Source organism: Trachemys scripta, chromosome 4, assembly GCF_013100865.1.
Source record: "Trachemys scripta elegans isolate TJP31775 chromosome 4, CAS_Tse_1.0, whole genome shotgun sequence".
Taxonomy (NCBI): domain Eukaryota; kingdom Metazoa; phylum Chordata; order Testudines; family Emydidae; genus Trachemys; species Trachemys scripta.
In genome coordinates this window covers 64,357,599-64,370,541 of record NC_048301.1, presented here as the reverse complement: position 1 = coordinate 64,370,541, position 12,943 = coordinate 64,357,599, and positions in this window count along the sequence as shown.

The window sequence follows — 12,943 nt, the reverse complement described above, 5'->3', positions numbered from 1 at the left end:
GGGGTCTCTGGAGGGGGTGGTCGGGGGACAAGGAGCTGGGGGGTTGGGAGTTCTTAGGGGGGCAGTCACTCAGCCCTCTCCCCTGAGCCCTGACCCCCCCACACGCACCCTGCCCTCTGCCCTGAGCTCCGCACACACCCCAGACTCCTGCCCTGAGCCCTGTACCTCCCTCATACACACCCAGCCCTCTGCTTGACTCCTTCATCCCACCCCCACAACCCTAGCCCTGACTCTGGCACCCCCACACATCCCCAGCCCCCCCACACCCCATGCACCCGCCACATCCCCACCCCCACCCAGAGCACCAAACAGGAGCTCCTTCACCCCCCCCACATTCCCATCTGCACCCCTCACATCAAATGGGAGCTGCCCAGGTAAGTGCCCCACACCCGAACCTCCTGCCCCAACCCTGAGCTCCCTCCCTCATTTTAGCTCCTGGCCCGACCCTTCACCCCCAGCCCTGTGCTCAGTGCACTGCCACCCTCAGCTCAGTGCAGAGAGAGGAAGAGAATGGCCAGAACCAGGGAGAAGGTAGGTACCCACTGTATGTGGGAAGGGCCAGGACCCCAGACTGGCAGCGGGCTGAGTGGATCCGGCAGCCAGGATCCCGGCTGGCAGGAGCCGGCGGATGGAACTCCTGAGCGGCAGTGAGCTGAGCCGCTCAGTCCACTGCTGGTCTGGGGTCCTGGCCACCGGCCCCACACAGCCCGCTGCTGGTCTGGGGTTCTGGCTGCCGGACCCTTGCCAGCTGGGGTCCTGGCCGCAGGCCTCGCTCAGCCCGCTGCTGGCCTAGGTGAACAGAACCCCACACCAGCAGCGGGCTGAGCGGGCCGGTGGTGTAAGATCAACATTTTAATTTCATTTTAAATGAAGCTTCTTAAACATTTTGAAAACCTTGTTTATTTTACAATACAACACTAGTTTAGTTATATAATATATAGACTTATAGAGAGAGACCTTCTAAAAAACATTAAAATGTATTACCGGCACGCGAAACCTTAAATTAGAGTGAATAAATGAAGACTCGGCACACCACTTCTGAAAGGTTGCCGACCCCTGATCTAGTATAAGCAAGATCAGACTCAGACCTAAGACGTTTCTTCCTGTCTGATATTAGTGCAGACTTTGCCTTACAACATTTCTCTCTCTCTCAAAAGTCTCCTTTCCATTCAGGCATCCTCTAACCCTAAATAAGGAAACAAAGGCGTGATTCTCCTCTCTTCACACCAATAAATATCTGGAGAAACTCAAGTGACGTCAATTCAATTATACTGGTGTAAAGCCAGTATAAGGGAGAGGAGAATAAGGATCATGGCCCTTTGATTTCAATCATTCAGAACCCAGACAGGTGGAAGTGTCAATGTTTTGTGATCTGTTTGAGGTTTGAGACAGCAGCACTGCTGGAACAGAGGGCTGAATTAAGAAAGGGGCCAAAGAGGCCAACACTTCTTATAATAGTATTTAATATAATAATGGCCCAGATCGCACTGGATGTGACTTAGGATCCTCATGTTTGACACTTCCCAGTTGGCCATAGAAAAAGTCAGCTGTAAACTGCAAAATTTTTGTAAACGCATGGGTGACATACTCCATGAGAGAAAGAGAAAAATGAACAGGATAACAAGTTCAGGTACCAATGACCTATGCTAGAGGGCATCAGAACTGCTTAGCTGTGTGTCATAGGCTTTATCTTGCTGACATTCTCCTTTAGCTTAAATGATAGGAGAATATTGGTTCCATCTCCACTGTCATAGAAAAATTCTTACTGGCCATGAACTGCCACACAGAAAGGTCACAATTATCACTAGGTGGGCATAGATTTATTTATATAACATTTATTTTTATAGACCGATGCATACCACTAAGTTCCCTCTGAGCCACACAGCCGCGCAGCAGCCTATTAAGTGCCGTGCAGGGCTGCGGTGGGAAGAGATGCCTCTCCCCCAGCCCTGGACCTGCTGTGGCCAGGGGATAGGTGCCCCTCCCCTGGCCCCAACCCAGCCCCAGCCCGGCCTGGACCTACCGCGGCCATGGGAGAGGTGCCTATCCCACAGCCCCAGCCCCGGAGCTGCCGCAGCGGGGAGAGGCGCCTCTCCCCCCCACAGCCCAGGTCCTGCTGCTGCAGGAAGAGAGAGCTGGTGGGAGTCCTCTCTCCTTGCTGTAGCCTTGGGGCAGCCTGCACCCAAAGACCCCACCCCAGAGCCTGCACCCCACAGTCACACATCACCTTCATATTGGTGCACATAACAAAATTCATTCTCATTAGAATCATAGAATATCAAGATTGGAAGGGACCTCAGGAGGTCATCTAGTCCAACCCCCTGCTCAAAGCAGGACCAATCCCCAGACAGATTTTTGCCCCAGATCCCTGAGTGGCCCCCTCAAGGATTGAACTCACAACCCTGGGTTTAGCAGGCCAATGCTCAAACCACTGAGCTGTGGGAAAAATTAAAGGGAACAGTGAGTACCACATGCATGAAGGTGATATCCATGTGGTAAACTGCAGCACCATGATACATTTTATAACCATGGGATAAATTGCAAAGCTATGTGCGTAAAGAACTTATTGTGTCTCTTTCACTGCCTGAGTTGTATTGTGCTCCCTAATCCATCTCCACAGAATTTATTGTAACATTCCCAGTCCCTGAGCAACTTCAGACAGCTGTTATTTTAGTTAAAATGTCTTTCAACCTTTCCAGATTACTGTACCCCTTTCAGGATTCTGATTTGCCTTGCGTACCCCCAAGTTATATCTCTTTTTAAAACTGCTTATAAAATCAGACATAAAAATACAAAAAAGTGTCACAGCACACTATGACTGAAAATTTGCTTACTTTCTCATTTTTACCATATAATTATAAAATGAATCTATTGGAATATAAATATTGTACTTACATTTCAGTGTATAGTATACTGAGCAGCATAAACAAGTCACTGTATGAAATTTTAGTTTGTACCAACTTCGCTAGTGCTTTTTATGTAGCCTGTTGTAAAACTGTGCAAATACCTAGATGAGTTAATGTACCCCGGAAGACCTGTTTTGTCTTTCTCTTCCCAAAACGGAGAATTTCCTCCCACAAAGTTATAACTTTGCTTCCAGACCTACATCCCACCCATTCTACAGATATGAGGAATGTATTGATCTATTTTGATTCTTCTATCCACCATAAAGAAAGTTTTAACCTAATTTTAATATATTTAATGTATTGGCCTGAGGCCCAGGATGGGAAACAGACAATTTTTCTCTATATAAAAGAAAATAAGCCCAATCTGTGCCCTACTGTGGTAGAAGTTGGAGATTTATGCCACTGGGAAGGGGAGACACCAACACTCTCTCTAAGCAATGGTAAGTCCTATGATAGTGTACTGTAAATGATGACATTTTTAAAGTATACAAAAGCTGGTTTAAGTATCTTTAGAAGTTTAATGAGTCTCTTTGGGCCCTGTACAGTTGGACTCATGGGCGCATTCCTGGGCTGTAGGCAATAAGCTCTCGGGAGGAAGTTGCAACATTTTAAACTATCTTGGTGCTCCCCTGATCCTTAGGCCATTCATATGCTAGGCCAGTCCCAGCTTCTAATTTATACTAGCTGTCATCAGTCCCAACCATCTGGGCTGTTACAGCAGCCCACCATCATCTGGGCATAAGAAAAACCCTTGATGCACCCTCTTTTCCCCTAACATTCCCCATATGCGAAGGGTATCCAAGCCGCAGCTCTTTTACAATTAATGTGCGGCTTGAGGAGCCCCCCATTCTCCACCTACCAGACTGGGGGGCGGGTGGCGCTCAGGGCTTCTTCCCTGCGGCAGGGTGGTGGGGTTCAGGGCTTCTGCCCCATGGGGCACACCTGCTGGTGCTCAGGGCTTCCCAGGAATGGGGCTGAAGCCCCAACAGGTGCACCCTGCGGGGATGAAGCCCCAAGATCTCCCTTCCTGCTGAGCTAGAGCCCCAAACCCCAGCAGGCGCAACCCACGGGGCTGAAGCCCCGAGACCCCCCCCTTCCCACTGGGGTGGAGCCCTGAGACCTGGCAGGCACCTCCTGCGGGGCTGAAGTCCCGAGCCTCAGCAGGCACAACACATGGGGTTGAAACCCTGAGATCCCCTCCCCACAGGGCAGAATCCCCTAGCCTCACCAACCTGCTGCAGGCTGAAGTCCCAAGTCCCGGCAGGTGTGCCCCGGCTCACGAACTTCTGAAGATTGTTGTATGCAGCTCAGAAGGGCAGTAAGTTTGGCCATCGCTGCCATATGCCAGTGGTCAGAAGAAGGGCGTGGCATGAGAGTAACTACAGTAGTGTTATGCCACTCAAGGATCTTTGTCTGCAGCTTGAGGGCAACTTTGCAATACCAGAGAAATGGAGAATCTGGCTCATAGTAACTAAGGCATGAAGCTTTCTTTACTGGCAGGATATGAAAATAGTACCAATAATTTTTTAACTCTAAATCATTTCTAAAATAGATTGTCCAGTAACATGTAATGTCAGAAAAATACATGATGGTATGGTGTGGGAGATTTTATAGACCCGTGTTTGAAATGACCTAAACAACTTACTGTTGGCTTCACCTCTTGTGAATAATGTGACCATCACAAACTCATGCTCATAAAACCTTTACATCACACTCTCATGGATTCCAATTTTATACCCAATAGCACACACACAATCTTCATCGTTAACTGATTACACATGAATGAAATTTTTGGGACCCATTCTCCTCTCAAGAACATTGTTTTTATACCAGTGTGACTCCACTGATCAGTTGCTACTGCTGATTTGCAGTGTCAGTGGAGAATAAAGACCAAAATATACACATTTTCTCATTTATTAACCAACCAAGTCCTGCATTCAGGGTTTTATGATCCCCACTTAAGAGTTGATGACATCATTCAAAGCCACCTAAATCACAGCAGGGAGATTGCTAGAAGATGGAAATGCTTTTAAAATATTTAGGGTTATAAAGTAGATTGGTATATGCTTCCCAGCAGTACTGGGAACATACAAATAAAAACCTAAACAAACTGCATTCAAACTTAAAAATGAGAGAAAAAAAATAATGAATCTATTCTTGTAGGGTAAAACTCATGCACGCTGCACAAGACCCTCAGCAAAACTTGGTGGTGATGCGGGGGTGGGAGGAGCACATTTGTTTTTTTAATAAAATCTAGTTCTACCCACGACAAAGCCTGAGCATTCATTCAAGTCCTATGTGGATGGAATGTGAAGGGCTTGCAGAGGTGAAACCCACCCCTTCAAATCAGGGCTGATGAGCAACATGTCCCCATCCCTGCAGCAGAAGAGCAGCTGTAGTTCCTCCATACCAGTTGTATAGGTGATGGGGACGTTGCAGCCACTGGACTATTGACTCCTGTGACTACTCCTCTGACCTACCCCATTTCAGACTTCTCTGCACTGGTCTCAATGGGGCCAGTGCAGTTCTCCTTTCTGTGTAGTGTAGGGGACGCATGGGCTCATGGTCACCCTGCACAGCCTGTATGCAGGACCTATGTTTTTCTGGGGGTGCCGGGCATCATGGGTGAGTTTCACCCTTTTGAAATAGATTCATTATTTTTCTCTCTTTTTTAAGTGTTAATGCAGTTTGCTGAGGTTTTTACTTATACACTCCCCAGCAAAGTTGGAAACATAAAGACAAACTGCTTGAGAACTGGAAAGTGAAGTCAACTAGAAACGGAAGTGAAACTGACCTGCCTGTTTAATTTTCCAGGCTGAAGAAAATGCAAAAGGAAAACTAATAGATAAAAATGGTAAAAAAGCTACTAGAGCTAGGGTTACCATATTTATCAAATAAAAAAAAGAGGACCCTCCAAGGGGCCTTGGCCCCGCCCATTTCCCACCCCAGCCCCGCCCCTTCCCCGCCCAAACCCCGTCCCTCCCACTCCCAGCCACGCGAAAAGGGCTACCTGAGCGCTACCGGCTTCACGGTTTGCCGGGCAGCCCCTAGACCTTGCGCCCCCGGCCGGCGCTTCCCCAGTGCAGCTGGAGCCCGGGAGGGGAAGCGCCCAGCCGGGGGCGCAGGGTCTGGAGGCTGCCCGGCAAACCGTGAAGCCGGTAGCGCTTGGGCTTCGAGCAGCCCCTATGCCTCCGGACCCTGCGCCCCCGGCCGGGCACTTCCCCTCCCGGGCTCCAGCTGCTCTCGTACGGAAGCCCGGATCTTAAACAGAGCCAAAGAGTCAGGGGAGGAGCAGAGCCGCCGTGGCCGGAGGCTCTGCTCCTCCCCTGACTCTTCGGCTCTTTTTAAGAGCCGAGCTGCCCGAGCGCTACCGGCTTCGGGCAGCCCCCATGCCTCCGGACCCTGCGCCGCCGGAGCCCAGGAGGGGAAGTGCCCGGCCGGCGGCTGGGGTCCGGAGGCAAGGGGGCTGCCTGAAGCCCATAGCGCTCGGGCAGCTCAACTCTTAAACAGAGCCGAAGAGTCAGGGGAAGAGCAGAACAGCCGCAGGAGGGGAAGTGCCCGGCCGGCATTTTCCCGGACATGTTCGGCTTTTTGGCAATTCCCCCCAGACGGGGGTTTGATTGCCGAAAAGCCGGACATGTCCGGGAAAAAACGGACGTATGGTAACCCTACTAGAGCTAAAACATTATTTCAGCTGTAACAATCTAAGGTGTGATCAGTAGCACACACCTATATTTGTAATATGTGGATTTGATATGGACAGTGTTTTGTAAGGACCTAAGCCTGTAAGTGTGCTCCATGCATGGAAGTTCTCAACTTTAGGTGCAGCTCTGTGTTTGCAAAACAGGGCCCCATGTCTACAGATATTCTGTAACTGATTTAGGATCTTAACCCCTTTTTATTTATTTAAAGCTCTGCAGACATCTTGCATGCACTGTTCCTTGTCAGTCCTCCTCCCCATTTTCTTTGATCTCCACCAGTAGTTCAGTAATTCAAAGTAAAGAGAGAAAGATATCAGAGTGTCAAAGTTCCAGACTCAACACCCTCTACAAACACATCACCCAAATCTTATATAGTCAGCAGAACAAGGGTAACTGCAGAGCTGCATGGATGAAGTATAATCAGCCCCAATGATTCATTCTTTACAACTTCAGGAGTCACATTCTCAAAAGGTGACCTGCAAATCTTTTCTTTAAAAAGCAAAATTCCCTCCACTGTAGCAACATGTGCTGAATGCCTGTAGGGTAGCAAGATTTATTCAACACACATGAGGCCTGATTCTAATCTCACATAGTTTTATGCCAATCTCACTCCACTTGTTCTCCAACTGAGTAACTCCTGATTTACATCCACCCCAGGAGGATCAGACTTAGGTCCCTTTCGTTTAAAAATGGGTTGTTCAAATAAAGCTGAGAAAGTGCTGCAAAGTTCACATCTGAATTCAGATCTCAGGCTGAAGTTTCCCAAAGCCTGGGGAGAGGAGGGATGTCTCAGATCTCCGGTTCTGGTTCAAGTCTATCTCCACTTTAATAATGCCCCTCTTAGCCTGGCCACTGGTGTATTCAGCATGCTCTGCTATAGTTGAGGTATTTTTATAAATGATTGGTAGGAACACCTTTACGAATAAGATATGCAAAGAGTCACATTGGGGAAAAATAAATTATTCCAAACTGCCTTATAAGAACACAGAAGCCTTGCAGTAGTAAATGGAATGGTGTAGTACTACCAGGTTATAATACCTTGTGCTTTCCATCTTCAGCATTAACTAATAAATCTTCATATCACCCCTCTGACATAGGTAAACAAGACCCTGTCTACGGCACAGCAATAACCAAATCAGGGGTCCACATTTGTTCTCTGACTGAGATATAAACATGATCAAATTTGTAGTATAGAGGGGGATTAACTGTGTTCTCATCTCCAGGCAAAAGATTTACACTGTCCAGGATCACAGTTAGGTTCTGACTTCCCTATAATTTTTAATTAGATTTTAATAAGGTCACGGGATAAACATGAGGCAACCAGGTCTCCTGCCACCATTGTAGCTGGAAAGATTGTATTTTTATCAGTAAATGTTGGTAAACATTCACTTCACTGAAAAAAATATTTCCATCAATAGTAATCAAAATATACAGATAGGGAAAGTAAGAAAAATGCTGTTTGAGAACTTATTAATGTTCAATTTAAGGATATGTACTTTAAATATTTTGACATGGGATGTTGACAATTTCTGTGTTAACAGTTATAAAGCTTTAACTTTTTGAATCTCAACACCTACTGTCATTAAATAATTATCATCTAACTCCCCTATTGTCTGACACCCCCTCCCATTATTTCCCATAATTGTGAAAATGTAAACCAATAAAAATAAAAATGCTTAGAAATAAACATCGATATTATCCACTGATATGATAAAAGATACACATTAAATTCTGACAAGTCTAATTATCATGGTGATGTAGTTGGAGCCTGAGACACTGCCTATATGCAGTTGTAACTCTTTTTAAACATGATAGTGGCCCAAGAGTATTATAACATGACTTCTGTTTGCCTGTGTGAATAGAAAAGTACATTTCATAACTATGTTAGGTAACCATGCTTTAACCCTGTTAGAGAGACAAGGTGGGTGAGGTGATATATTTTATTGAACCAGCTTCTGTTGGTGAGAGAGACAAGTTTTCGAGCCACACAGAACTCTTCTTCAGATCTGGGAAAGGTACTTTCAGAGTCACAGCAACATGGAAGGTAGAACAGATTTTTTAGCGTAAGTAGAGAGTACATATTGCAAGGGACCTTTCAAGGTAGAGTGACCCCCTTAACATCTCTGCAGTCATAGGATCCTGCTAAATTTACTGACCATCTCTGTGAAGCACTTTGAGATCTACTGCTGAAAAGCTCTATTTAAAACTGGGTATTATTATTATTTAATTTTTAAATAAGTTATTTAGTCCTTGTGTTTGTGAAGATAAACTCTGAGACCTGGCCTACACTTAAAACTTAGGTCAACATAGCTATGGCTCTCAAAGGTGTGAAAAACCCACACCCCTGAGTGCCACAGCTATGTCAACCTAACCCCCAGTGTAGATGCAGCTAGGTAAATATAAGAATGCTTCCATAAACCTAACCATTACTGCTCAAGGAGGTGAATTTCCTACCGCATTGGGAAAGAACCCTTCTGTTGCTCCAGTCTGCATCTATGCCACAGGGTTATGCTGGCATAGCTACGGCACTATAGCTATACAGCTATAGTCCCTGTAGCATAGACATGGTCTGAATGTGCAAGCAGGTTTAAACAATAGGTCTCAGAAGTATAAATTGGCCCTTTCATCTCAATGGGGTGTTAACTCTGAAATAAGCATCAACATCACTGCTGATCAAAGCATATAAGAAAGAAGAGTTATGATGAAGATGTTATGAAGACATGGTCAATTTGCTGAGACTGATATTTTATTTGTCACCATGAGTGGGTGGAAGTGATAGCAGTTGAAGCCTTGGATCGTGGGTAGAGCTTAAGAAAGCACCACCACATTTTTTTCCAGTCTGCCACTTGTTTATAATTTTTTTCCGTTAACACAAGCAAGGAAAAAAGACATGTTATAACGTGGTCCAAAATGTTTATTTTTGTAGTATATATAGGACTGAAATATTACTAAAAGCCTCACTTTCTGCTACAGCTAGTCTAAATTTCCCCCCAAAACTGTCCAATCAAAAAATATTTTTTTGTCAAAAACAAATGAAAAAGTGGGGGGTGAAGGACACCTGGACATTATTCATTTTTTTGCATTGCTTTTTATTGTCAGAGAGAGGAGGAAGAAGGATTAAAACTTTTTTTTATTTCCCCAAAAAGATATTCTGGAACATTTTTGAAAAAAAATGCTTTGTCTCAAATCCTGCTAAATTGAATCAACTTCCAACAATTTTCACAAAATTCTTTTTCTATTTTTTAACCAGCTGTAGCAGTTTAAATGTAGACACAGTCTAAGTTTGAGCCTTTCTAGCATTAAGGAAATTTGCAATGATGTTGTTAGACCAGTGCAAACCACTAATATAGACATGCTGGACTGGTGCAACACAGGACTTATCCTGGTAATTTACCAGGATACGGCCACATCTACATAACATGGATGATAGCAGCATACCTCCATAGCTATGTCAGCATAACCCCATAACATAGATATAGCCTACACCAACTGAAGGGCTTTTTCCATTGCTGTAGGAACTCCACCTCCCTGAGCGATGATAGCTAGGTTGACGGAAATATTCTTCTGTCAACCTAGCTGCGTCTACACCAGGGGTTAGGTTGGCATAGCGATGGTGCTCAGAGGTGCAAATTTTTCACACCCTGAGCAACATAGCTATGTCAACCTACGTTTTAAGTATAGACCAGGTGTAAATTATATTAGTTTAAGTCATAGTTGTGCAAGCCCTGATTTATACCTGTGGAGTGTGTCTACGATAGGGACTTGCACCTATGTGGCTACCTTGAATAAATTTCCCTAATGAAGACAAGACCCTTAGTGTCAAAACAGTATAAGAACTTTGATATTCTCAGCTACCAGTCATTTCCTCAGTTCATTATACCACACCGCCTCAGTAGAAGAGAGCTGAAAAATACCTGTCAAAGATTATTATGAAATTCTGAGTGAAGAAGGTGGCTGATGGGACACTGCTTGCTGCAGGGCACAGTACTATTTTTGCTACTAACCATGCTGCTTGTGAGGCTATGTGTATGACTCTCTTGTAGCATCCATGTAAGGCTGCCGGACAAGGGGCATACTAGGCATACATATAGGGCCTGATTCGCCTCTCACGCTGGTTTTACATCAGCAAAATGCCATTGATTTCAGTGGAGATACTAGTGCTCCTGATTTACACCAGTATCAATGAGAGGAGAATCAGATGTGTACAGTCCCAATACCACAGATAGTACCTTGGATCTATGAGGCTAGGCAGGCTCCAGCGGCTCCAGCCAAGATATTTGCTGGTATGACCAAGAATCACATATTCTTTCCTCTAGAACACCATAAGTGTCACTAGTATCAATACCAGGTGTGTAACCCAAGTCCCAAAGGGCTCACTCAAGCAAGACAGAAAGGAATTGTTATCACCCAGTATTTCAGGATGAAGTGATAGTCCAAGCACACCATCTTCACATAAGGCTCACAATCTCCATCACCCCAACATGCTGCACACAAAAAGTACACGCTCTCCATCTTCTTATTCCTTTCATAGGAACATAAGAATGGTTATACTGGGTCAGACCAAATGTCCATCCAGCCCAGCATCCTGTCTGCTGACAGCGGTCAATGCCAGGTGCCCCTGAGGGAGTGAACCTAACAGGTAATGATCAAGTGATCTCTCTCCTGTCATCCATCTCCACCCTCTGACAAACAGAGGCGAGGGACACCATTCCTTACTCATTCTGGCTAATAGCCATTAAGAGACTTTAACCTCCATGAATTTATCTAGTTCTCTTTTAAACTCTGTTATAGTTCTAGCCTTCATAACCTCCTCAGGCAAGGAATTCCACAGGTTGACTGTGTGCTGTGTGAAGAAGAACTTCCTTTTATTTGTTTTAAACCTGCTGCCCATTGATTTCATTTGGTGGCCCCTAGTTCTTATATTATGGGACAAGTAAATAATGGCTGCTTTCATCCTTTCCCATTTTGCTGAAGGACAGAGCCAGTCTGGGGGCATTTCAACCACTGTATTTGAAAGGGTGCACCAGCCATCTTCAAAACCAGAAAAGATGCCAACAAACTATTTTTGATTATACCTCAGAACACCTAAGATCTTTCGGGGCCTAAGCTCAGGGGTGTCAAAAGTTTAGGGGATTTTTAGTGGGCAAAAACATGCCATTTGGAGGGGTGAGACCAGGGATTGGTCAAGTGTTAACCCCTCACTTTTGTAATCATCATAGGTGGTGTAATAGGGTCAGAGAAGGGCAAAGGTATGTCCCCCACTCATGCACACCCTTTCCTCCCTCCTGGTGGATGACAATAGCACTTAGGCACTAGGACTCAAAGACGTTAGAACAATTTAGATGTAAATAAAAATATATATGAAGACAATACTGTGACTGCTTTTGTGCAAGCTGGAGCACTACAAAATAGTATGTTTTATCACACAGTTTTCCTGAGGGAGATTCTCCCCTCCTTAAAGGCTTTATCATCCTCTCTGCAAAATACCAACATTTGGATCCCAATGCTGCAGCTGCGACATGTGCCAGGCTTCTGGGAGTTCTATACACACAATGGATACAGGATCAAACCCTACAGTTGCATCTTGCCCACTCTTCGAACGTTTAGAAATGACAGCAAGAAATGAAACTGAGCTGTATGCTTTGCTGCCCTCACTGGGCCTACAGTAGCTTCCCACTATCTCCTAACCTTCAGGTCATTCTTCTTGAATACTTTTTATTAATAGCCTTTTCTCTCTCTATGTAATATTAATCCCTTCAGGCAACCATGATGACCCCTGGTTGCTCTCCCAGACAGATGCATTGGTCAAGTCCATTTTGAGAAGCGGGGGAAGGATAAAATCAAAAATACAGCCTGGGATTTACTGTACTTACATTTGCTGCAGGTGAAAGGCACTTGCTAATTAAGTCTGCACTGGGGTCAGACAAGCAGCCGACTCTCTCACTCTATTTATACACTTGGAATAATTCAACAGCTAGCGCTTTTCCGGGGTAAATAAATGTCCACCTCCTGAAATGGATTCCAACTTCTGGAGCACTGAGGTTACACACCAAGGGTCAGTATGCAAATTGCCATGCCAGAGCCATGCAGCTGTTTCCCTCAGTCACTCGTTCCCTACTTTTATAGGACATGAGAATTCCACTTGTATTCCAAATTCAGATGTAACCATGTTATATTCCAATGGATGCTGTCAGTATTCCGAACTGTGGTACTGGAGACACCTGGCTTTTCTCAGCAACGACAGTATTCAGAATGCTAGTGGAATAGGTGGTTATTGTATGGAATCCTAAAATTAACTTTTCTATTGAGCATGTAAATGAACTCTGACCTGCACGT